Genomic DNA, 25,565 nt, shown 5'->3' with positions numbered 1-25,565 from the left:
AAATCCTGCAAAATAAGGTGACGTTTCTTGCATACAACTGATTTTCTATGTTTTCTTCAAGGTAATGGTTCCTAAGTAGGAAATGGGGATTGGTAAGCTGTCATAATAGAATGCACCATGGAAGTTGAAGTGAACTCAGTTAACTAACTGTAGGAAATCCAGTAAACACAAGGCAGTAAGGGATTTTTGTACAGGGCATTTTTTAATCTCTTTTGTTGATATCATTGGAAACAATGATATCAGGAAACAAAGCCAGCTCTTTCTTGTTCTTTCCCCCCTTCAGTCAGTTACTTCCTGATGTGTTCTGGAAGCGTCTCCTTCCTCTTGGAGTGTTTATTCCGGAGGGTGACCAAAATGCACCGGCACAAGCCAGGGGCCTGCTTCTGCCCTAGCAACTACTCAGGTTCCCATGACATCAGAAGCAAGGAGAGAGTGGGAGACAGTATTGAAAGCTTTACTGAAATCCAGAATGATGACATCAGCTGGTTCCCGCCGGTGCTCCATGGCCGGCGGCTGCTTTTCCAGGCACACGTGTTGCGGGGTCTGCTCTTGTCCAGGCAGGGTCACTTTGACCTTGCAAGAGTAAGGCCAGGTTTCAGCAAAGAGCGCCCATGAGTTGAGAGGACAGTTAAAACATCTTACAGCAGAAATCTCAGGAGAGTTTGGCCAGTAACTAACTCGGCACTCCAGAATGCCCTACCTGAAAATGCTTTGCGGCTAATAGCAGCCATCTAGCGGGCACAAGTTTGGCAAGACTTGCCCCCCGCCACCGACTCACCGTTTTCTCGTCCACCACAGACAGACTGCACAACAGAAAACCATCCCAAACAACATGGAGCCCAAGACCGCCACGGCGCCTTCTATGCAGTAGGAGCGGAAATCTTTTGGATCCATGGCATTAGTGTCCTTCTTGTCATCCACGCCTGGAGGAATGATTCTGTGTGTTAGTGTGTCCTGCACACTACTGCTCCTCTCACAGGAGGCCTGACATTGCCAGGAAATGTCCCCTCTCACTTTGTTAGCGTCTGTGAAGCAGTGAACATCCTGGGGCTGCAACATTTCCTTGGCTTCAGGAGAAGCAAAGGAAACTCCCAAGGCCGTTGCAACTCAATGCACTCTGGAGCCTCTCTTACTCCTCTCAGCTTTGCTTACGCTCTGGCATGGCCATAATCCAGTTTTCCCCGTGACACAGGTTTGCTCCCCCTTCTTGGTGACCCTTCACACCTGCACACAATTCCTTTGCGCTCGCCCACCTTCGCTTTGCAAGGCTGGCTCGTGCCGCTGCCTGGAGGCTCACTCTGACCCTTTGGGAGCACTCATGAGGCCAGGTGGAGAGCACGTGGGGGAGCGCAGCTGTTTGACCCATCGCCCCTTTGAGTGAGACGGACAAAGCCCACCCCAGCATCAGGGAGTGCCACCCGCAGCTCTCCCTCCCCACAGGACCCACCCCCCGAGGGGACGGAGTCAGGCCCTCTCAGGAGACACCTGAACCTTGCTCTCCCCCTTGGCCTTTTCTCCAGCATGTGCACGCGGGCATGCCTCCAGTTTTCCGGAGCGTGTCCCACTTATGGCCCCTGCAAGACTGCTCAGTACCTGGGTTCTTTTGAATAACTTAATACATGCTGTGCATGCACGGTGGGCTTCCCCGGGGTCGGACAGCACTGCCAAGAATCCGAGAAAGGGAATGCCTCATATGCCAATCATTAAGGCTCAGGCACAGAGGATGCAGAAGGATGGTGTGGAGGTTCCCTCTGAGCCGTGGCCGATCTGTCAGGGCATCCCTTTGGCCCTCAGGTCACTGGAGGGATCCCCCTCTGTTGTGCCCAGGGCCTCTGGGGGGGACACACAGCAAGCTCTGGGATGCAGGTACTGATGGAGGGACATTGGATTAAGAGTCACGTTTGTCATCCCCTACTGACCGTGGCTCAGGTGGCCTCGTTCCCAAAATGGCAGAGTTCTGAAATTCCTGTGAAGGGGCGCGGCGGGCGGTGAGCATCTCCCTGCATCCACAGAGGGTTAGGAGCGAGTGTGTCTGTGGCACACTGAGGGCAATAACCTCCACACCCCAGAGATAAGAGTCATCCTCAGAGAGGTGCTCCTGCCTTCTTTTAGAGCAGTCGCTCCGTACTCCTAATTTGGCTGCTGACACGATGTGCAGCAGCAAGCGCCCAGGGAAGAGCCTGCAGACACCAGGGGATTTGGACTTATGACACCAAAGGACAGCAATTACCTGGCACCACCTTTGAGTTAATTGCCCCTCGTTTGTCCTCAGAGACCGGCACCATGTGACCGCCTCCTTCCTGAAGCACCTCCTTCTCCACAGTCTCACGGTCCAGCTCTTTAGAAAGAAAGCGAGTCAGTGTAACTAGACATAACTAGACAGCAAACCCTGACCTGCTGAATGCCTAGGAGATTGCATGTGATCTTGATCTCATTCCACTGAGTGCGTTTCCGGCAAACTGCAGGGTGATGGTAGGTGACTCCCTTCAGAGAGGGCAGGACGATGCCGTGGCAAGTTCAGCAAGGGAAAGAGCCCTTCAGGAAAGCAGGTCCCATCATGGCACCTTCATCACCCAGTAAGGCTATCAGACACACATGGTGAGCTGAACCGCGAGCTCTTGCAGCCATCTTCTGGGCACTTTCACAAGTGGCAGTGGAGAGCCCACAGACCCCCAAGACAAGAGGAAAACCACAACCAAGTTCTCTAAAACACAACTGGAACTAGACAGCTAAACCACAATTTCCTTTGCGCTCGCCCACCTTCGCTTTGCAAGGCTGGCTCGTGCCGCTGCCTGGAGGCTCACTCTGACCCTTTGGGAGCACTCATGAGGGCAGGTGGAGAGCACGTGGGGGAGCACAGCTGTTTGACCCATCGCCCCTTTGAGTGAGACGGACAAAGCCCACCCCAGCATCAGGGAGTGCCACCCGCAGCTCTCCCTCCCCACAGGACCCACCCCCAAGGGGATGGAGTCAGGCCCTCTCAGGAGACACCTGAACCTTGCTCTCCCCCTTGGCCTTTTCTCCAGCATGTGCACGCGGGCATGCCTCCAGTTTTCCGGAGCGTGTCCCACTTATGGCCCCTGCAAGACTGCTCAGTACCTGGGTTCTTTTGAAAGAAGTCGTATATGCTGGCGTGGTGGGCTTCCCCGGGGTCGGACAGCGCTGCCAAAAGGAGAGACGGGTAAAGCCTTCTTTTAGAACACTTGCTCTCTACTAAGAGTTTGGCTGCTGACACGATGTGCAGTAGAGGGCACCAGGGGAGGACCCTGCAGACCCCCAGTGGTTTTGATATGTGACCCTGGAGGATTGGGGGACAGGATTACCTGGCATGCCTGTTGGTTGAATCGCTGCTGGATTTTCATCGGAGCCTGGCACCGTGGGACTGGCTCCTTCCTGAAGCTCTTCGTTCTCCACAGTCTGGTGGTCCATCTCTTTAGAAAGAAGGATGGTCTGTTTAATTAGGAGTAACTGTTCCTCATCAGGAACATGGTATCTTCAGGAAGCAAAAGACGTTAACACTTAGAAACAAAGCCTGGGCGTTTGGGGGTGCAGCTCATCTCTAGTGCAAGCAATGTGCCGTTCACAGAGAAAAATGTCAGCACTAGGCACTTCCCAGTTTACCAGTACACAGCAAAACCTGACGTGCTGAGAGACTAGGAGATTGCATGTCATCGTCTTGTTTGTACTTAGGTTTGCCTATTTCACCTTTATACTTTGCTCTTTGAGGAGCTTAACAGAAAGTATCCCGTTCAATTTCTCTCTGATCAAATACTGAAAAGGAGTGCTTAGTCTGTGAAGTCAGCCAAGACTGACGACTCACCCCTGGGGTGCCAGGTGAGCTCCAGCGCAGGACCCAGCCGAGGAGTCGGAGCCACATCTGCAACCAAACAGCCATGAGAAGTTTTCATCCTACGCTGGGGTATCCGCCATCATAACCGAATAGGGGAGCATAGGTGGGGATCGCCTAATGACACGGCACGCACACGCAGGTCTGTGCTCTCACACCCGCAGGAGATGCCTTGCTCACACTTGGGCTTTGAGCTGGCAGCTCTCAAAGGAAGTCAAAAGCCACGACGTACCCATGCTGCGATCTCCCTGCGCGTCAGCCCTGGAAGCCAGCAGGAAAGCTGGATGTCCATTGCCTCCAGCCACGTCTGTAAACAAACAGAACAGAGCAGCTCCCGTGAAATATTTCCATACACTTTTTCGGATACTTCTTCATTCACGGATGCAGTGAATGTAGTTGAAACGCGGGATTGCTGCATGGCACTCTTCTCTCCCTTCCACTCAGGGGCATCGTGCAGACAGTTCCTGGGTGCCTGGACCACGGTGATCCAATAGCAACCATGCATGGATCTGTCGGGAGAAAGGATTCCCTGGAGCTCACACCAGCTCTGAACTCAGCCCCAGAGAGCCCGCGGGCTTTGCAGCAGGCACTGGAAGCAGCACAGGCTCGCAGGGTCTGGCAAAGACAGCTTTGCAAGGCAGAGAGCCCCAGGGCACATCACCGAGCCCGAGCTGTGCCGTCTCTGCTCTTCTGCATGTGTGAGCATTGGCCAAGAAATGATTAAGGAAAATTTCACATGACCAGCGTAGTCAAAGCTAACTACTCATTCCGTCAAGTGACATACCTGTGGGATCACCCTGGGGCTCCTGGACAGCATCTTCCTGAGAGGCCTGGTGGCCGTGGCCTGGAGGCAGAGCTGTAATCAAGCAGAGCATTGCAGGGCTAAAGCAGGAATGCTCCCGTCTTCCTGAGCGGACATCAACCCAGGACAGACGTCCCCAGGGCTGAAAGCCGGACCCAGCTGGGGAGCGGCAGAGGCATGGCTCGGGGCACAGCTGTGACCAGCCGGGCGTAGAAGCACTCCCGCAGGCTATTCCCTTGGCCGGCCATGCAGCTCTGGCCCCGATAGTCAGGCTGCAGGAAGGCTGCAGCGGGACTGGGCGGCGCAGGGCCGGCTCTAGGGATGGTTTCTCACCCCGCGACACGGCTCCCGGCCCCACCATTCCCTGGAAAATCCCCCTGCAGTGGCCGCGGCCCCCTGTGCCTCCCCACAGCACGACTGCCTCCCACTTGCCCGTGGAGCTGGCCACAGCTCCCCTGGCTCAGCCCAGCCCTGCTGCTCTCCCAGCCTTGCCCCACCGCAGCCCCAGCCCCGCTACCGCCCCAAGGTGCGCTGGGCGCTGCTCCACGCTGCCCAGGACTGGGTGCCTGTCCTCGCCTGTCACCTACCTAATCCCCGTGCTCGCCACGGAGCAGCCCAGTCCTCCCGGGCTTGCAGGGCCACCAGGAGGAGGAGAATAAGGAGGTGGTTGGGGGCCACGGTCCCCCGCACCTGCACCATGCTGCTGCTGCAACTGCTGCTGCTGCTGCTGCTGCTGCTGCTGCTGCTGCAGGCACTGCCTGAGCTGTACCCGCGGCACAGCCCAGGACATCACGGCATGGCCCAGAAGGGTCTGTGACCTCACAGTCCGGCCTCCCCAGCCACACCCCTCCTCCAAGCACTGACCCCCTGGAACGCCCCACCCCCACAGGTCACCTAGGGAATCATAGAATCATAGAATGATTAAGGTTGGAAAAGGCCTCTAGGATCACCAAGTCCAACCGCCAACCCAACACTACCATGTCTCCTAAGCTATGCCCTGAAGGCGGGGCTCCTGGGGCGGTACGGGAACTAAGCGGAGTGGGTTAGCCCCAGTCAGCAGCTAAACACCACGCAGCTGCTGGCTCACTGCCCCCACCCCTGTGGGATGGGGGAGAGCGTCAGAAGGGCCAAACTAAGAAAACCCGTGGGTTGAGATCAGAACAGTTTAATGATTAAAATGGGTTTGCCTTTGCCTGAGGCAGGAATAACCCAGACTGATTTCCCCAGCATATTTTCTTACGTGCACTACAGGGACTTTATCCCCTTCCACAGTAGGTCAGAGTTCTGACTCGGCAGGGCCACCGCCATCGGCAGATCCCCTAGCTCTGATCTGAGAAACCCCCTGGCAGGGAGCGAGTGCGATGACCCACCGTGGGACGGTTCTGCCAGGGATGCTGAAAGGTCCTGAGTGCTGCAGGGGGATTTCTGAGATGCAGCAGCAAATCTCACCGCTAAAGGAGACCCATCCTCCCCGGGTGGCATCCTTGCTGGCTCTCCGTCAGCCTGTCGCTGGCTGTTTGGGGCCCCGGCTGGTGGGAACCGTAGGGCATGTTAGGAAAATTCCCTTCTGTAATTATGGAATCAACCAGTCTTTAGAGTAGGGAAGCGTGTTAACTGTGTTGGTAGCTGTCTATCTCATGAGTTGACGTGATACACTGTAATGTGATGAGGTAGTGGAGTTTTCCTGGAGACTTTGCTCTTCTTGATGCTGAAGTAAAAGAAGGGAGCCCAGTAAAAACAAAACAAACAAAAAACACAAACACCCCGGCCCTGGCAAGGAGGGCTTTGCATGCAGGAAGCTTAGAGGTGCCCATGAAGCCTAAAGGATACCCGAGGTGAAGCAAGATAATGGCAGCGCCCTAGCCCCTCTGCCATGTCTTTGAAACCTTCCCAGCATCGTCTGGCGTCACAGATCCGTCACTTGAGGAGGGCTGATTGCAGGGACACCTGGATCAATAGGCAAGCAGCAAGAGCACTTGAAAAGTAGAGTTGCTGTGCAGTGTTTGTCTGTGTTTAGTGCCGGGTAGCAGGGTGCTAGCGATTGGTCACGTCGCCTTGTAGCTGAGTAGCGGAGGGGTATAGGAACCCTGTGTGAAGGCCCCTGCGGGGGTGCCCCACTAGCCTCTCGCCTGGGTTGGCAGAGGCCAGGCGGGAAGTTTTTGTGAGAGCGCCTTGGGGCTCAGCTGTGAGCAGGGGCTTTTGCTGGATAAGGTCCAGGCAGTGCCGGAGGAGGCCGTAGGTGGGTCCGAGCGAGCTGGGTGGCTGGTGCGGCTGCGGCTCCGGGACCTGGGTGTGCGAGCCCCAGCCAGCGATGACCGCTCGCCGGCCAGGTGTGAGCTGAGATTCTGCGCTCAGCCAGTCCCTGCCTGGCCCCCCGGGGCGGCTGCAGCTCCTTCCCTGGTCCAGATCCAGCTCGCCAGCAGTGATGCTGGCGCTGGGGCAGTGATGGTGATGCTGGTCCCGGGGCAGCGATGGAGGGCTGCGTCATCCTGGCGCTGATGCTAATCAGTGTGGTTCCTCCCAGGGGCGCCCACCACCCCGAGCGAGGCCCCATCTACCCATCCTCTCAGCAGCCATCCCCAGCCCAGGTCACCCCCCAGCTCCCCTCCCACTGAGCAAATGGCGGCAGGCAGAGAGAGGCGCTGCAAAGCCAACACCCAACTCTTTTAATGAATTAGGCAAGAAGCGGGGATGTGGGGGAGGGCTGGGGTTGGAGCAGGTGGGTGCAGGCCTCCGTAGCTCCTCTGCGCAGGGATGCAATGGGGGATGGTGCTGGACCGGTGTGTCACAGGTAGCCATACTCATCTGCTATCCGCATGTCGGTCTCCCTCTGCACAAAAAACTGCAGCTGGCCCAGGGACGTCTGCAGGGCCGCCCGCTCCCGCTCCTCCTGGGCCAGCCTCTTCATGCGCTCCCGCTGGGGCCGCTGCTGGGCTGTGATGGGCACGGATGCCTCCTGCTCCTCCAGTGGGGTGGGTTGAGCTCTGAGGACCCACCGGGGCCTGAGGGGTAACAGGGAGTCGGCGGGAGGGTGCAGTGGCGTGAGCCGCTGCTGCGGCAGCCTCTCCCGTGGTGTTTGGCCCCCTGTTGCTGATGGGGGCAGGCGGCTCGGCTGCTGGGGTTTGGTGGTAGCCCTGGTGCATGCCTCGCTGCTCGATGTCACCGCTGGTGTCGCATCCTTCTTGCCTTCAGTGGGGCACTTGGAGGCAGCCGGCACAGCGGTGGGTCTCAGAGCTGCCCGCAGGGAACTGGGGACCCTGCGGGGCACGCTGGGGCCGGCTTGGGGCTCCGGGTCGAGCGGTTGGCGCACCGGCCCCACCACCTTCACTCTGCGCCCCAGCGGGTGGAAACTGTGGATCGAGTTGAGCAAGTGTGCCTTCAGGTCGGTGCGGGGCGTCCTCAGCCCCTGCGCTGTTTTGGCCGGGAGGTCTTTGTGTGGCAGCTTGTCCTGGGGTGGCATGTCGCGGGGATCCATGCTGCGTGCCTTCTTGCTGAGCGGCGGGTCGGGTGGGTGAGCGGGCAGCGGGCGTGGGGCGCTTTGTCCCCCGGCCTCCCCGGGGCTTCTGGGTTGGTCGAGCACCTAGGCGGGCACGTTGGTGTCCTCAGGTGCCCTGCGCTTGCTGCCGCCTGCTTGTTGCCCACTGCTGCCTGCCTGCTGCCCAGGTGTGAGGGGGCCAGTGTGGGCAGGGACACGCAGCGGGCAGGAGCCAGTGGGGTACAGGGGTTTGTGCTGCACCACGACACTCGGTCCGAGTCCCTTTGGCTGGCGGGACACCAGCGTCCCCGGCAGCACCTGCTGTCCCCGGCCGTAGGCAGGGGGACAGGGAGCAGCCATGGTGGGGAGCTGCAGCCCATGAGAGAGCTGCAGCACGGGTGGAAGAGGCACTCCACGAGGGAGCTGCAGCACCTGTCCCGCGGCCCCCAGGGGCCCTGGCACCCCCTGACAGACGGTGGCCTGGGCCAGCTGGTGGGTGACGTTGTGGAGCTGGGCAGGCTTAGCGCACACCGCCAGCCCCGGGGCAGAGGGCAGCATGCGGGCGCTGACCGGTGGCGGCATGGCCGGGGTGGTGAAGCTCGCGCCGCGCACCTCCGATGCCATCGGCAGCCGTAGAGGGAACCTTTCTGTTGGGGGAAGCAGCGAGGGGTGGTTGGGTGAGATATTGGTGGTCAGAGCCGGTTTGGGGGTTACCCGGAGGGCAAGAGCACCACGAGGAGCGGGAGCCTGCTGCTGTACCTGCCATGGCCCTTGGTCAGTGTGGGGTTTGTTTGGGGCAAAGGGTGTTCTGGGGTTCTGTCCCCATGGCGATCATTCCGCCAGCACCCGCCTCAGCCAGCCTTGCCAGGGTTGGCTTTTTCACGCCTCAACAACTGCCCATCTCAAGGATTTCCCATCGCGCTGAGGATGTCCTGGCCTCAGTGCTGATTTCCCACCTGATGAGGGTTTCCCATCCCCAAAATTATTTCTCATCCCTACGATGGCTCCTCATGCCAACAGTGATTTCTCAGCCCCGTGAGGGTTTCCTATCGCAATGGTTTCCCATCCCCATGATTTCCCTTCCCAAGGAAGATTTTTACAGGGAGGTGAATTTCCTGCCCGAGGGGAAGGGATGCAGGTGGTGTGGGTGGCCCTGCGATGCCAACATGTGTGAGGTGCCCCATCCCGCCCCAGTGGTGGGGATGGGGCACTTCTGGTGGGTTGGTTTTGTGCTCGCCCTCTCTACCCCAGGGGGGTGGAAAAATGCCGCTGCCAACGCTGGTGGACAGCCGGTGGTGCCGGTACCGGTACCGTGTGGCCATGCTGGGGAGCTGTCAGAAAAATCTGGCAACTGGCCCGTGCCGACCGAGGAGAGAGGCTGGGGCGCAAAGTATGGCGTTACAGAGGAGTTCTGGCATTCATGCACACGGGCTGTCCCATTCACACTGGGGCACCTCAAATGTGGGCTTTTCTAGCTTCCCATGCTCTGCCGGGGGCACAAGAAGCCAGGAGGGGAGGGGGCACAGCTAAGAGAGCGGCTTCACACTGGCCAAAGGGATATTCCATATCATGTAACGTCATGCCCAGTATGCTACCTGGGAGGAGCTGGCTGGGGGAGGGAGGCAGCAATCGCGGCTCGGGGACGGGCAGCGCCGGTCGGCGGGTGGTGAGCGGGTGTATCGTTTGTATTTCTGTGGGTTTTTTTCCTTTTTTTTTCCCTTTTCTAATTTATTATATTATCATTATTGTCATTATTATCATTATCATTATTATAATTATTATTTTATTGTAATTATGAAACTGTGCGTATCTCAACCCACAAGTTCTTTTGCTCTTCCAATTCCCTTCCCCATCCCACAGGGGTGGGGGGAGTGAGCGAGCGGCTGCGTGGTGTTGAGTTGCCAACTGAGGCTGAATCACGACACCAACACAATTTGGTCAGTCACTACTTCATGCACACGCGCGCTGCTGTTCTGCAAAGCAAGTCTAATTCTGTGGTGTCGTCACCCACCTGCGTGTTTCTTGATCTAGGCATCACCAGAGTCAGGCTTGCTGCAGTTCCTGAGCTGCGACGCCAGCAGACGGGAGGGTTTTGCAGAGGTGTCGGAGGGGCTGGGATGCTGGTGTGGCCTGGGTAGTGCAGGGGTATCCTTTCTTCTTCAGGGTATGGGCTGTCCTTCTCCTCCTTGCAATGAGCCGGGGTCCTTTAGTCGTGTGACAATCACTGCGGCCACTCAAACCCTCACGACAAGAGTTGCAGCTGAATCAGAGGATCAACCCGTGCCAGTATTGATACAAAAATTCTCAGATACTATCCTTCAAAGTGTGAACCTCCCCGTAAGGGGAGGCAGAGTATCCAGAAACGTCCCAAAATAAATCTCAAGAGCAACAGAGTCACTATTAAGCAGGCATTCTTTATTACAGCGCTGGGCAGCACTGGGGATTGCTCCACCATAAGTGCTCCAGTGATTCGGTAAACTGCCAAAGATTATATGCTATAAAGTCATACATAGTCATAAGGTTCCCGAGGATTCCTTAACATATGTAAAAGTTCAATCTGCATGCATAGTTGTCTTTTTAGTGGTCTTCAGGGGTCCTCCTGTGGTCTCTGATGGTCTTCCTCACCTGTCCGCTGGTTGAACTTTGGGTTTCCTTTGCCCATGTAGAGTCATTGAATTAGGTCCTCAGTCCTTTAGCCTTGGACCGTCACAAGGGGCTGATTTAAACCAGTTCCTCGAGTGCTTCTCTCGGCACTGATGTCCCGAGCCTATGTTATCAATGAATTTACGAGCTTATTCACCATCTTTTTAATCCTATCTGGCACCCAGTTGCATTCCTCAAATCCCTGAAACTATCTTTGCAAGGGGGGAAACCACAAGAGAACAAGGATGCTTACAATAAGGTCTGAGTCAGGGACCGTCAGGGGTTTAGTCCTTTCATTCCCCCCTTTTCTTTAAACTTTGTAAATTGCTTTACAGAGGTTCTAAATTTTCATGTTTCCTTACCTTAGGCAAAGCCCAAACTCTTATGGCCAATTTCTTTAGCTTATAGCACAACCAGTAATTGAGGACTGTTAGTATAATAACAAATGCTAACAATATCAAAAGCGGGCGAACGAAAATATTCAAAGTTTTCTCTGCAGAGGGTGGGTACCCCGAAAAGATATCCCACCAATGATGGGCAGTATCAGATCCAATTTGACTAGACAGTCCAACAAGCTTGTCTCCAGTTATTATTGTTTTAATCATAGATTCAGCTAATGTCTTGTTTTGTTTTCCTAAATGTTCTTGAAGTTTCTGTGATTGATTCAAGATTTCATTTAATTTCTTCAGAGATAGACTTGCAGGGCTTAAATTTAAGCTCTCGTAATGCCAAAACATTGCTACTTGTTCTTCTGTATATGCAAAAAATGACTATGTTTGTCCATGCCAAGTTAAATGGGTTATGTTCTTGAGGCATCCTATGAATGGGGTGGTTACGTGGTATTCTTCAAGTCCTGATCGACTGTTAGCTACGAAACACACAGATCTGGCATTAACCTCTACAAACATTTCGAACACATTCGGAGGCAGGATCGTCCATTTACAATCGTTAACAGAGTGTTCTAATAAGCAGGGTTCATATACTCGAGACTGTTGTCCACACAAGATGCCATCAGAGGTGGTTTCACAAAGATCGAGATCATATGTTTTGTTATTGTTTCCAATAGACTTCCCCTGGAATTCTGGTAACCAATATTCTGGTCTCCCTTGACTCGAAAAGAGGGTTGGCAGAGTTAAATGTTTACACGTTACTTCGGGGTCAGTTATATTAGTGTATACTAATTTTCCTGCACACCATCTATCATAACACTGCACACATTGTGAGTAGGCTTTTAGCCAGTGTCTAGGTAAAACCCATTGTCCAAATCGTTTCCTCCACGTAGACTCATTATCACTCACCAAGTAGGACTGCACCTTATTCTTTTGTTCCAATTGCCACATGACTGGTAGGGTACAGACAGTCCAGTCCACAAATTTTGTCAAATTCTTAAGGGATTGTATCTGGGCAATTATCCTCTTATCAAAGAGATATAAGGACTCCTTATCATATTTTAAATTCTGTATCTGAGGATTAAAGGTGGTTGGCATCCATTCAGCCTGAATCTTGATTGCTCGGGCTACATCAACTCCTGCAGTTCCAACCTTACTCCTTAAAGTTTCCAGATCTACTGAATTTAGCAGTCCTAACCCAGTTCCTGCGCCTCCAAGTAAAATGTCGTACCAAGCTCGTTTTACTTTGCAGGGAGGGGTGGCTGGGAAGGCTATGTTAAAGAACAACGTATGCTTTTGCCTTCTCTTTGCCACATTCCTACAAGTGGATGGTAATCTAATCAGCTGGTCCTGATTCACTGCAGGTGGTGGATTCAACAATGTTAAGGAGGCCGCCACCCCAGCAGCTCTATTAATGCTTCCATGTGTACACATTAGTGTATCCCAGTTACCAGTTTTCCAAGTATGTGTCTCATTCATGGGGTCTCCTTTTGAAGAAGGCACTTCTTCATCTGCAGTGGAGGCCCTATCCCTTTGACTGCACAACATCCTAAGGCAACATTCGTTATCAAAGTGACATTTGTCAAATTGGAACATAATACAAAGGTCATTCCATGCCAACCCGTCAATTTATCACTCCTAGTATAGGGTTCCCACAAAGAGCAGTTTTCAGCAAACTGACCTAATGTATTGGTGTTCTTTCCCCAAATCCACCAGAGACGATCAACAGATTTGCTTCTTTTCTTCAGGGGCCAACTGGGAGTAAATGCACTTATTAACTCAAGACAAAAACATAGCAATATTAATGTTAGTTTCGGGTCAGCCTTATAGATGTGGGTCCTACGGGTTGGGACTTCCGTGGTCCATCAGGTGCCTTTTTAATTCTTGAGTAGCGGATCCAAGCAGCGTGCCTCTCAAGCTTGACCGCAGTGTAAGTCGTGAGCAGAACTTGAAAAGGGCCGCTCCACTTCTCTTCGAGACGATCACCTGAACTGTTTTGAACATAAACCCAATCTCCAGGTTTGAACAACTGCACTGGGGAATCTAACCCCCATGCTCTGGTAGGCATCACTAATCCATTTACTTCTTGTAATTGTTTTCCCAATGCAGTCAGATATTGTTGTAGATTAATCTCCCCTACCTGGGTGGGATCTTGTCCTTGATATCTAGTTTGAAAGGGTCTCCCATATAGAATTTCAAAAGGACTCAGTTTTTCCTTAGTTCTTGGCTTGACTCGGAGCCTTAGTAACACAATAGGGAAGGTTTGAGCCCACCTTAAATTCATCTCCTGGCAAATTTTACTCAGTTGTGTCTTTATTACATGATTCATCTTTTCTACTTGCCCACTTGCTTGCGGGCGATAAGTTGTGTGTAATTTCCAATTCATCTCTAAAAATTTACTAACTTGTTGAACTACTTGTGACACAAAGCGTGGTCCCCTATCAGAGGAGATCACGTCTGGCACGCCAAATCTGGGAATAATTTCTCTCCATAGGATTTTTGTTACTTCTCGGGCTTTATTTGTTCTGCAGGGGAAAGCTTCAGGGCATCCGGAAAAGGTATCAGTTACTACTAATAGATATCTGTGCCCCCCTTTTCTGGGGAGTTCCGTAAAGTCTATCTGCCAGTTCTGGCCTGGAACGTTCCCTTTACCAATACTTCCAAATTTCACCCGATTCTCTACCTTTGGATTATTCTTTAAGCATATTTCACATCCATCAACTATAGTTTTGAGAGTTTGAAACAAATGTCTGGCTGTCATTTGCTTGGTGAGGGAACTGTACAAAGCTTCAGTTCCCCAATGAGTTTGGTCATGTTCTGTTTTTATTAATTTCCATAATATTCTAAAGGGAACTACTATTTTGTTATCTTTTAACATTGCCCATCCCGTCGGGCCAATTTCAGCCTTTAAATCGGTAATTAACTTCTGATCCTTTTCATCCTATTCAACTATCTCAGGTAGCGGCAGAGATTTTTCAGGAATTAAGCCTAATACCTCACCTTGTTCCGCAGCTTGCCTTGCCTCATGATCAGCCGATTTATTTCCCACTTCCCTGCCAGGGTTACCTTTCTGATGTCCTTTGCAGTGCATAACCGCCACTGCCGACGGGAGGTGTGCAGCATCTAGAAGTCGCAAAATTACATCAGCATGTTTTGTGACTTTCCCTTGAGCGGTTAAAAGTCCTCGCTCCTTCCAAATTGCCCCATGGGCATGAACTACCCCAAAGGCATATTTTGAGTCTGTCCAGATATTAACTCGCAAAGCTTCAGCAAGCTCTAATGCTCTTACTAAAGCGATTATTTCGGCCCGTTGTGCAGGTGTGCCCTTAGGGAGTGACTTTGCTTCCACTACTTGGTCTGTGGTGGTGACAGCATATCCTGCCATTCCAACTCCATTCTTTACAAGACTGCTCCCGTCAATATACCAAGTGTGGTCAGCTTCTTCCAGCGGCTCCTCCTTCAAGCCGGGCCTACTCGCATGCACAGTCTCAATGGTTTCTATGCAGTCATGCGCGACAGTCTCCATTTCCTGTTTGTCCGTTAAAAAGGAAGCAGGATTGATAATAGGAGATGTGACAATTTCTATATCATCCTGTTCCATCAAAACTGATTGATATTTCAGGACTCTTGATGGCGAGAGCCAGTGTCCCCCTTTTTCTTCTAAAACGGAGGTTACAGTGTGGGAAGTGTGCACAATCCCCTTCTGTCCCAATGTGAATTTTCGGGCTTCTTGGATAATCAAGACAACGGCAGCTACTGCCCGAAGGCATCCTGGCCATCCTTTGCTTCCTTCATCCAATTGTTTGGAGAAGGATGCTACAGCTCGTTTATAAGGACCCAATCTCTGGGCCAAAATTCCCAAAGCCACTCCTTGCCTTTCATACGAGAACAGCCAAAAGGGCTTAGTTACATCGGGCAGGCCCAAAGCTGGAGCCCTCATTAGTTCCAATTTCAGTTCTTTGAATGCCCGCCTGGCTTCATCAGTCCGTATTCATTGTGTCAGCCTATTTTTCAACAGTTCACACAGAGGTTTAACCAGAAGTCCGTAATTATAGATCCAGAATCGGCACCAACCTGTCATTCCCAGAAAGGTTCGAAGTTCTTTTACCGTGGTCGGTTCTGGAGTCCTGCAAGTGGCTTCTTTCCGAGCTGTCAGTCCCGAGCTGTGTCTGTCCCTTAGAAGTCACAAATCCCAAGTATATTACTTCTTTCTTCAAGATCTGGGCTTTCTGTAACGAGACTCGATAACCACTTAGTCCAAGAAAGTTTAACAAACTCACAGTCCATTCTTTACATTCTTCAACCCTTTCTGTGGCTATCAAAATATCATCTACGTATTGTAAAAGAGTACCGTTTCCTGGAGGTCTTTCCCAGGCCTCTAATTCTTCAGCTAATTGATTTCCAAAGATCGTGGGGCTGTGTTTAAATCCTTGAGGTAACACTGTCCAGGTTAGTTGGGTGTTTGGTCCCGAATCAGGGTTTTCCCATTCAAAGGCAAATAAACTGTGGCTTTCAGGGGCCAAGGTGAGGCAAAAGAATGCATCTTTCAGGTCTAATACTGTGAACCATTCATAGGTTTCTTTTAAATTAGTTAGTAAGGTGTATGGGTTCGACACTACCGGGTATATATCTTCAACTCACTCATTTATTGCGCGCAGGTCTTGTACCAATCGATATGTTTTGCCATCAGGCTTTTTGATAGGCAAAACAGGAGTGTTATACTCTGAAGAGCATTCAATCAATACTCCAAATCTTATGAATTCTTCTATGATGTGTTGCTGTACGCTTCTATGGGAGAACTTATCTTGGGCCACATATCTCCGGGACACAGGGCTCTACCCACCCTGGGGACAGTGATGCACAGATATCAATATGATGGATATAAAATGTCCGTTTATTTAGCTGCGTCACACGCTTATACAGCTCTTGCGCTTCCTGTTCCTGCCACTCCTATGGGGAGGAGTCTATCTTCCCGTCACACCCCGTGATCTTCCGGTCACCGATCCCTGTCTATTCCCCTACAATGATGCTTTTCACTCCTCGCCTGTCCCCTAATTTCAGGGGATATTGCTTTACCTTGACAGGTTGTGCCCCCTCTTTGAGTTTAACAACAACCAATTCTGCATTTTGGCCTTTCCAGGCATTCCCGAGGCCCATACTCCTGGATATACCCGGTCTTTTATGTCTTGTGTAATTTCCTCTCCCCTAACCTGTGGTTCAGTGAGGGTCAAACTTAAAATGTCAATGTGTTTTTCTTCTGGTATTTTAAATTCAATTTCCCCATCATTAAATTTTATTTCAGCATTCAATTGTTCTAGTAAGTCTCTTCCCAAAAGTGGTCTGGGAGCTTCAGGCAGGTAGAGAAATTTGTGAATCCCTACACTCTTCCCAATTTTGAAGTTCAAGGGTTTCAAAGAGAAAGCTTTCTCGACCTGTCCGGGTGCTCCTGTTACCGAAAAACGCGGTACAATCAGAAACAACTCTTTAACACCAAGTCAGTAGTAAAGAGCAGTCATTCTTTATTCCCAGCGCCGGCTGCACGGGGGATCGCTCCTCCTAACGTGCGTACCTTACACACCTTTCCCATAGGATTTAGAGATCAAAAATGTACATATTCATACATATTCATTATTGTCCTTTCTACTGATTGGCACAAACTTGCTCGTTCCCTATGTAAATTACTGCGCAGGCTCGGTTGTCCTCTTCCATTGTTCTCTTTTGAGTAGGTGGTGTTACTTGGGTCGGTGGTCCCTGAGTCGGTGGTCGCGATCTCCCCCTGCCGGAATTACCTTTTACCTACTTGGCTCTTAATCTTGGCAGTCCTGGCCAGTTTTCTCAGTCCGCTACACGGAACCACATTTTGTCATCCTTTTCTGACAGAAACACATTGTCTGTTGTTTTGTTCGCATTAATGCTTACCTAGGGACTAAAATACAGGTCAAAGACTACACTGATTGGTGTACTCCCTGTCCCCAGACGTAGCGTCCAGTTGGGTAGGGCTGTACAAGGAGTAGAGCAACATCCGTGGTTGGTTAATTCCATCGCTCTGCTTACATTTCCCCCCTTTGGAAGTTTTGAGGTAATCATCTTTTCAATGTTTCCATCTTAGATCAATAATATTCCACTATATCAGTTTAGTGTTTGGTTCATCCTCTCAAATTTCTTACTTGATTGTGGTCTCCAGGGCGTACGCAGGTCCCATTTTATGCTCAAAATTTTACTGATTTGTTGAACTACACCTGCAAAAAAATGTGGTCCTCTATCAGAGGACATTCCCATTGGCACTCTAAATCTTGGTATTATTTTTTCAGCAATATCTTAACTATTTCTTTGGCTTTGTTGGTGCAGCAAGAGAAGGCTTCTGGCCATCCAGAAAATTGGCCAGTCAGCACTAACAAATACTTAGATCTATTTTGGCTGGGTAACTCAGAAAACTTAATTTGCTAATAATCTTTGGGAGAATTTCTTTGTTTTGTTTTTCTTAAAGGTGGTTTCTTTTGGTTCAGGGGATTATTTCTAGCACAGATTAGACAGTTATTATGGATTTAACTACTCTTGTCATGTCTATACGCACTACAGATGTTTTTAAACTCGACACTATAGCACCTACACCCCAATGTGTTTGCTCCTGCTTTTCTTTTGCAAGTTTTCTCATAACTTGTGGGGTTGTTATTATCTGTTTTTTTGGTGTTACTCACTATCCTATTCTGTTTCTGTGGGGTTTTTTCCTTTTTTTTTTTCCTCTTCCATTTTATTATATTATTATTATTATTGTCATTATTATCTTAATCATTAATATGTCATTATTATAATTATTATTTTATTGTAATTATTAAACTGTGCGTATCTCAACCCACAAGTTCTTTTGCTCTTCCAATTCCCTTCCCCATCCCACAGGGGTGGGGGGAGCGAAGCGAGCGGCTGCATGGTGTTGAGTTGCCAGCTGAGGCTGAACCACGACACCAGCACATCACAAGCAGCTGCAGAAGCCAGGGGCCTTCCTCAGGCCTAGCACCTACTCAGGCACCTGTGACTTAAGACGCAGGTGGAGACGCCAGGGGCCTTCCTCAGGCCTAGCACCTACTCAGGCACCTATGATGTCAGAAGCAAGGAGACTGTGACAGACAGTATTGAAAGCTTTACTGAAATCCAAAATGATGACAACAGCTGTTTCCCGCCGGTGCTCCATGGCCGGCGGCTGCTTTTCCAGGCACACGTGTTGCGGGGTCTGCTCTTGTCCAGGCAGGGTCACTCGGAGCCCAAGACCGCCACGGCGCCTTCTATGCAGTAGAAACAGAAATCTTTTGGATCCATGGCATTAGTGTCCTTCTTGTCATCCACGCCTGGAGGAATGATTCTGTGTGTTAGTGTGTCCTGCACACTACTGCTCCTCTCACAGGAGGCCTGACATTGCCAGGAAATGTCCCCTCTCACTTTGTTAGTGTCTGTGAAGCAGTGAACATCCTGGGGCTGCAACATTTCCTTGGCTTCAGGAGAAGCAAAAGAAACTCCCAAGGCTGTTGCAACTCAACGCACTCTGGAGCCTCTCTTACTCCTCTCAGCTTTGCTTACGCTCTGGCATGGCCATAATCCAGTTTTCCCCGTGACACAGGTTTGCTCCCCCTTCTTGGTGACCCTTCACACCTGCACACAATTCCTTTGCGCTCGCCCACCTTTGCTTTGCAAGGCGGCTCATGCCGCTGCCTGGAGGCTCACTCTGACCCTTTGGGAGCACTCATGAGGCCAGGTGGAGAGCACGTGGGGGAGCGCAGCTGTTTGACCCATCGCCCCTTTGAGTGAGACGGACAAAGCCCACCCCAGCATCAGGGAGTGCCACCCGCAGCTCTCCCTCCCCACAGGACCCACCCCCCGAGGGGACGGAGTCAGGCCCTCTCAGGAGACACCTGAACCTTGCTCTCCCCCTTGGCCTTTTCTCCAGCATGTGCACGCGGGCATGCCTCCAGTTTTCCGGAGCGTGTCCCACTTATGGCCCCTGCAAGACTGCTCAGTACCTGGGTTCTTTTGAAAGAAGTCGTATATGCTGGCGTGGTGGGCTTCCCCGGGGTCGGACAGCACTGCCAAAAGGAGAGAAGGGTAAAGCCTTCTTTTAGAACACTTGCTCTTTACTAAGGGTTTGGCTACTGACACGATGTGCAGTAGCGGGCACCAGGGGAGGACCCTGCAGACCCCCAGTGATTTTGATATGTGACCCTGGAGGACTGGGGGACAGGATTACCTGGCATGCCTGTTGATTGAATCGCTGCTGGATTTTCATCGGAGCCTGGCACCGTGGGACTGCCTCCTTCCTGAAGCTCTTCGTTCTGCACAGTCTGGTGGTCCATCTCTTTAGAAAGAAGGATGGTCTGTTTAATTAGAAGTAACTGTTCCTCATCAGGAACATGGTATCTTCAGGAAGCAAAAGACGTTAACACTTAGAAACAAAGCCTGGGCGTTTGGGGGTGCAGCTCATCTCTAGTGCAAGCAACGTGCCGTTCACAGAGAAAAATGTCAGCACTAGGCACTTCCCAGTTTACCAGTACACAGCAAAACCTGACGTGCTGAGAGACTAGGAGATTGCATGTCATCATCTTGTTTGTACTTAGGTTTGCCTATTTCACCTTTATACTTTGCTCTTTGAGGAGCTTAACAGAAAGTATCCCGTTCAATTTCCCTCTGATCAAATACTGAAAAGGAGTGCTTAGTCTGTGAAGTCAGCCAAGACTGACGACTCACCCCTGGGGTGCCAGGTGAGCTCCAGCGCAGGACCCAGCCGAGGAGTCGGAGCCACATCTGCAACCAAACAGCCATGAGAAGTTTTCATCCTACGCTGGGGTATCCGCCACCATAACCGAATAGGGGAGCATAGGTGGGGATCGCCTAATGACACGGCACGCACCCGCAGGTCTGTGCTCTCACACCCGCAGGAGATGCCTCGCTCACACTTGGGCTTTGAGCTGGCAGCTCTCAAAGGAAGTCAAAAGCCACGACGTACCCATGCGATCTCCCTGCGCGTCAGCTCTGGAAGCCAGCCGGGAAGCTGGATGTCCATTGCCTCCAGCCACGTCTGTAAACAAACAGAACAGAGCAGCTCCCGTGAAATATTTCCATATACTTTTTCAGATACTTCTTCATTCACGGATGCAGTGAATGTAGTTGAAACGCGGGATTGCTGCATGGCACTCTTCTCTCCCTTCCACTCAGAGGCATCGTGCAGACAGTTCCTGGGTGCCTGGACCACGGTGATCCAATAGCAACCATGCGTGGAGCTGTCGGGAGAAAGGATTCCCTGGAGCTCACACCAGCTCTGAACTCAGCCCCAGAGAGCCCGCGGGCTTTGCAGCAGGCACTGGAAGCAGCACAGGCTCGCAGGGTCTGGCAAAGACGGCTTTGCAAGGCAGAGAGCCCCAGGGCACATCACCGAGCCCGAGCTGTGCCCTCTCTGCTCTTCTGCATGTCTGAGCATTGGCCAAGAAACGGCCGCAGGAGCGCCGCGGAGGGGCCCGGCCCGGCCCGGCCCGGTGGGACCATCGGGGCCGCTCCGCACCCAGCAGCCGCAGGAGCGCCGCGGAGGGGTCCGGCCCGGCCCGGCAGGACCATCGGGGCCGCTCCGCACCCAGCAGCCGCAGGAGCGCCGCGGAGGGGTCCGGCCCGGCCCGGCGGGACCATCGGGGCCGCTCCGCGCCCAGCAGCCGCAGGAGCGCCGCGGAGGGGCCCGGCCCGGCCCAGCCCGGCCCGGCCCGGCGGGACCATCGGGGCCGCTCTGCACCCAGCACCCGCAGGAGCGCCGCGGAGGGGCCCGGCCCGGCCCGGCCCGGCGGGACCATCGGGGCCGCTCTGCACCCAGCAGCCGCAGGAGCGCCGCGGAGGGGCCCGGCCCGGCCCGGCCCGGCGGGACCATCGGGGCCGCTCCGCGCCGCGGCGGCGGCTCCTGCTGCCGCTCCTGCCGCATCAGGTTGGTGTTTGCCAAAAGCTGCTGTGCTGGTTTGGCTGCGAAGGGGTTAATTCTCCTCACCGTGGGGGGCGGCTGCCTTTACAGCTTCACGCGCTCTGCCGGGTGGCGGGGGGGGGGGGGGCTGGGAGGGGGGGGCCATGGTGGGGGCGGCTGACGCCGGCTGGCCAATGGCAGGTTCATTCCATGCCACGTGACACCATGACCAGTATGGTGAGGGGGGGCAGGTGGCGGCTCGGGAGCGGCGCGGCGCCGGGTCGGCGGGCGGCGAGCGGCTGCGGCGCGTGCGGTTCGTTCCGGCGGTTCGTTCCCCCTGTGCCCTCCGTTCCCCCCTCCCCCGGGGCTTTGCGCCTCTCGTTGTTCTCCTGTACATGGCATTTCTGTTGTTGTTTCTTTTAATTTTAGTTATTGAGCTGTTCTTGTCCCGCCCCACGAGCGTTCCCCTTCTGATTCTCTCCCCCATCTGCCGGTGGGGGAGTGAGCGAGCGGCTGTGTGGGGCTGAGCTGCCGGCTAAACCACGACGGCTGCTCTTAGTTTTTGTTGTCACGGGGTAGGTTTGGATGGATCTGTGCCCAAGCAGACTGGCATGGCTAGGCCTCTTGGGGCCTGGGCTTCAAACTGCAACAACGGTAACCTCTAAGATGATTCTCTCGATTTTGTTCTTGGTGTTGATTTTTCTGAGGCCCGAGTTGTAGGTCCTGTTTCCTGTACACGGAGAGATTCCTTGTTAACAGATAGGCACTGTAGTGTGAACTCTAGAATTTGTTCCCATCCCAGAAGAGTCTGATTGTCAGTGTTTGACTCTTTCTTGCATTTGGGGGAGGGGTGGTGGTGATGCGGCTGGTGTTCTTCCACCCCAAAGCTGGGGTGCAAGCAAGCAGTTTCTCTCACAAGTGATTCCTACTAGTTTCCTAGAGACGATCTCCCTTTCAGGCGAGAGCAAAAGAACAAGATACTAAAGCGTATTGCCTTTTGTGCAGGGGTGGTGAAGGGCTAGTTAATCCTTCCCGAACCTGAAACTCAGTAAGCAGTTTAGCACCTTACCAAATGCTGCTGGTTCTCTTTCCAAGCCATCTTTTCTGCCCTGAGATGGTACCTGTACTCCAGGTTTTTCTTCTGTATCCTGTCTTCCTAAGATTTACGGAGGCCAGAGAATCAGGTGTAGTGACTGAAATGACAGGCAGTGAAATGCCATCCTGGCTACAGGATTACTGCTGCCATTTCTGTATTCATCCAGCCCAGCTCTGCATCAGCTCCGCTGGCCTTGTTTGAAGGGTCATGTTTTCCAGCCTTCTGAAAGATATGCCTCTCCACCACACTGAGGTGACATTATAGCTTGTGGTGTTGCCACGTTGCCATGGTTTTAGGTGGGACAGGGTGACTTTTCTTCACTGTAGCTGGTAAAGTGCTGTGTATTGGATTCAGGATGAGAATAATATTGATAAAGCACTGATGTTTCAGTTGTTGCTGGGTGGTGCTTGTATGAGTCAAGGACTTGCCCCACCTCTCATGCTCTGCCAGGTGCCCAAGAAGGCGGGAGGGGAGGGGGCACAGCCAGGGGAGCTGATCCAAACTGACCAAAGGGTCACCTCATGTGACGTCATGCCCAGTATATTGACTGGGGGGGACTGGCTGGGGAAGCAGCGATTGCAGCTCAGGGACCGGCAGCACCTGTTGGTGGGTGTTGAGCTATTGCAGCACTTGTTGTTTGGTTTTTTTCCCTAATCCAGGGTTTCACCTCTCTCTCTGTCTCTTGTTATTTTGCTTTTCATTAGCATTAGCATTAGTATTAGTGTTACTGCTACTTCTTCTACTCCTAGTAGTGTTTTCTTTTAATTTTGAAAGTGTTCTTATCTCAGCCCACGAGTTTTCTTACTTTGACCCTTCCGGTTCTCTCCCCCATCCCACGGGGGTGAGGGGGGTGAGCAAGCAGCTGCACGGTGTTTAGTTGCCGACCGGGGCTAAACCACGGCAGTCCTTGTTGGTGCCCAACGTGGGGCACGAAGGGTCGAGATAATAACAGTTGCTGGTCACAGCATTGATCTACCTGTTCTCAGTATTAGTTTATCCCACCTGCACCACGTTGGTTCTGAAGTACCTGTTAAAGATTGGTGTGGGTTTTTGTAGTTTGCTGTGCTCTGCAGTGATGGGAGATGTTTTGCCTGAGTGATTTGTTATTCCAACGCTGGCCTTGAGCTATATCTGTTATTTGGGTCTTGCCCAGCCCTTAGAGCTTAATCTTTCTCCACAGAAGTACCATTTGTATAAATTGTCTTTAGCTGTAGACGCTTCCCTTTAATAACTTGGTGTTGCTGCCAGAGTGTGGGCTTCAGAGGTAGCTGTGACCCCCTATGCTGTAAGGAGAACAGGTTCTCAGTGCAGAGTGGAAGGAGCACTCATAACCCTTTGTTTGCAGGAGAACACGTACGGCACAGGTAACGCCACGTGCTGTGTGTGCACGTGTAGGTGGCTGGCTGTACTGCTCTGTGGCACGGGGTAAGGGCTCTGTCCGATGCCTGCCTTGGTCAGCGGGTGTAACACCCAGGCCGAGTGAGCTACGGTTCCTATCTTCCTTTTGAGAGTCCGTGAAGAAAGCAGTGCCGTTGGAACAAGGGAATGAAATCTGCCTTGTCTTCCGGAGGCTTTTTCAGGAAGCATTGCAGACCTTGCCAAACACAGTTAATGGAAGGAGTGTGCATTTCCACGTGTAGGGAGCATCTCTTCCTAATGCGCCTATTTAATCTTGCAAATCGCTTCAGCTCTTCAGTTTTCTACAGGAAAATCTCAGGTGATGTACTGAAACGTGAACTCTTTGTGGAGCACCTCCAGAAGTGTGGGAACTGCCTGAAGGGCCTAGATATGTGTGTGAAATCCTGCAGAGGTGTGGTAAGGACAGGCGATCGGAAGGGAAGGACTGGAATAAGGAATACGAGGCTTTAAGTATAGAAAAACCTCAGTGTTTTCAAGTGCAGTGTTCTGGTTACATCGTCAGTATATGGAAAACTAGCGTATAACTGATGAGCTCTGAAAGCCTGTATTGCTTGTAAGGTGAAAATATCAACGGTACGTTTGGTGGAGGAGCTTGAGAGTGAAGGTAGTTAAGAACTTAGTATTCCTCCATGTTCAAAAGAAACATGCCAGAAGTGAAGAAGACCTAAACGATGCGTGAAATCGACTAGAAGGCAATGGACAATAAGGAATCAAGTAGAAAAGCAAGGGAAAGGACAAATGGAAACTTCTAGCTGCTACTGAGCAGCTTTTGAAAATCTGCTTTTTCTCAGATCGCATCTTCCTAACGTGCGTGAGTAGACCCAAACTCAGAGTCTCGGTGCTTTTTCCCTGTTATTTATCTTGTCAATACCTCTGCATCCCTTTTTGTTGGTGACCTCGTAGGCATCGGAAACGCAAAGGGTTCTCCTTTTGCTCTGCTGTGAGATCCAAACCTGTCCTTAGTGCCATTTTGTTCAGGAAAAGAGCTACAGGAGAGGGATAGGAGATTATTCACGGCAAACGGATGAAACTTGTGTCAATCTCCAAAACGTTGATGGCTGACAGGAGTCTCTTTTTGCATTTTTCCCTTGATTTCCAGTGCAGAATGCGAGCCCTAACGGCTCAGGTAACGAGCAGCCTGCTGCAGTTTCCAGAGGTGACTGTTGAGGCATTTGGGGAAGATGAGAGAAGCCTAGATTCTGTGCTGCGTGGGAAGTTTTCCAGAGGTGAGCATTTTCCTTGACATTGGGTCTTGCTATAAAGTTGTTATTGCCTGGAGGTTCCCTGAAGCACAGGGTCACAGAATCAGCTGTGTCAGGTTGGTGCTGCTCAGGTGCATGAGGTTTTGAGAGATGAAAAAGGATGAACTATGAAGAAAATCTGAAAAATTCTACTCCTAAAGCATTAGTATCGTTCAACTTTGCAATGACAGGAGCCTGCACCAATCTTGAGCTATTAAAACAACATGCCGAGTCATTGAGCCCTCCTCGATTGCTGACGAAATGAAAGGCAGTCTTCAAAAAAGTCACAGTGTTGTTCTGGTCCGTTTTCACCTGTATCATCATAACATCGCATGCAGAACTAGTTCTGATACATCGTTAGAGAGCCAAACCCTGCTGTTTTTTTTTCCTTTCTAGCCTGAGTGCAAACAGAAGGAAGAGGACAGCCCTGTTGAGCGCTGCCGCCAGATTTGCAAAGCATTTCCTGGGATGCGGGTGAGTGTCCAGTGAGAGCTGCTGAGAGTGGCTAAGCAGGTGAGGTGGCTGCCTTTCTAGGTGATGTGAATGTAGAGCTGGGTGCCTATGCGGGTGTCGGGGCTTCTGTTAAGAACACGTAGAGTCTCTCTACCTGCCTGTAAGTGCAGTAACTGAGCTCATACTTCCTTCGGGTTGCAAGTAGTTCAGTGAAAGGAAATGTGTTAAATTCTCTCTGTAATCAGCACGTGTAGAAGTTTAAATTCACTCCCGCA

The 25,565-nt window shown here is 52.0% G+C and overlaps 1 long non-coding RNA gene across 1 annotated transcript in view; it reads left to right on the top strand.

The window, feature by feature from the left end:
* LOC142048938 (uncharacterized) overlaps positions 1–25,565 on the top strand; it is a 497,607-nt gene that overhangs the window by 189,491 nt on the left and 282,551 nt on the right. The window contains exons 7-8 of the long non-coding RNA XR_012657563.1: positions 24,696–24,822; positions 25,234–25,311. This is a non-coding gene — a long non-coding RNA (uncharacterized LOC142048938). The remainder of the gene's footprint in view (positions 1–24,695; positions 24,823–25,233; positions 25,312–25,565) is intronic.

Source organism: Phalacrocorax aristotelis, chromosome 29, assembly GCF_949628215.1.
Source record: "Phalacrocorax aristotelis chromosome 29, bGulAri2.1, whole genome shotgun sequence".
NCBI lineage: Eukaryota > Metazoa > Chordata > Aves > Suliformes > Phalacrocoracidae > Phalacrocorax > Phalacrocorax aristotelis.
Note: the sequence above shows the minus strand (reverse complement) of the source record. Positions and strands in the feature narration are given on the sequence as shown.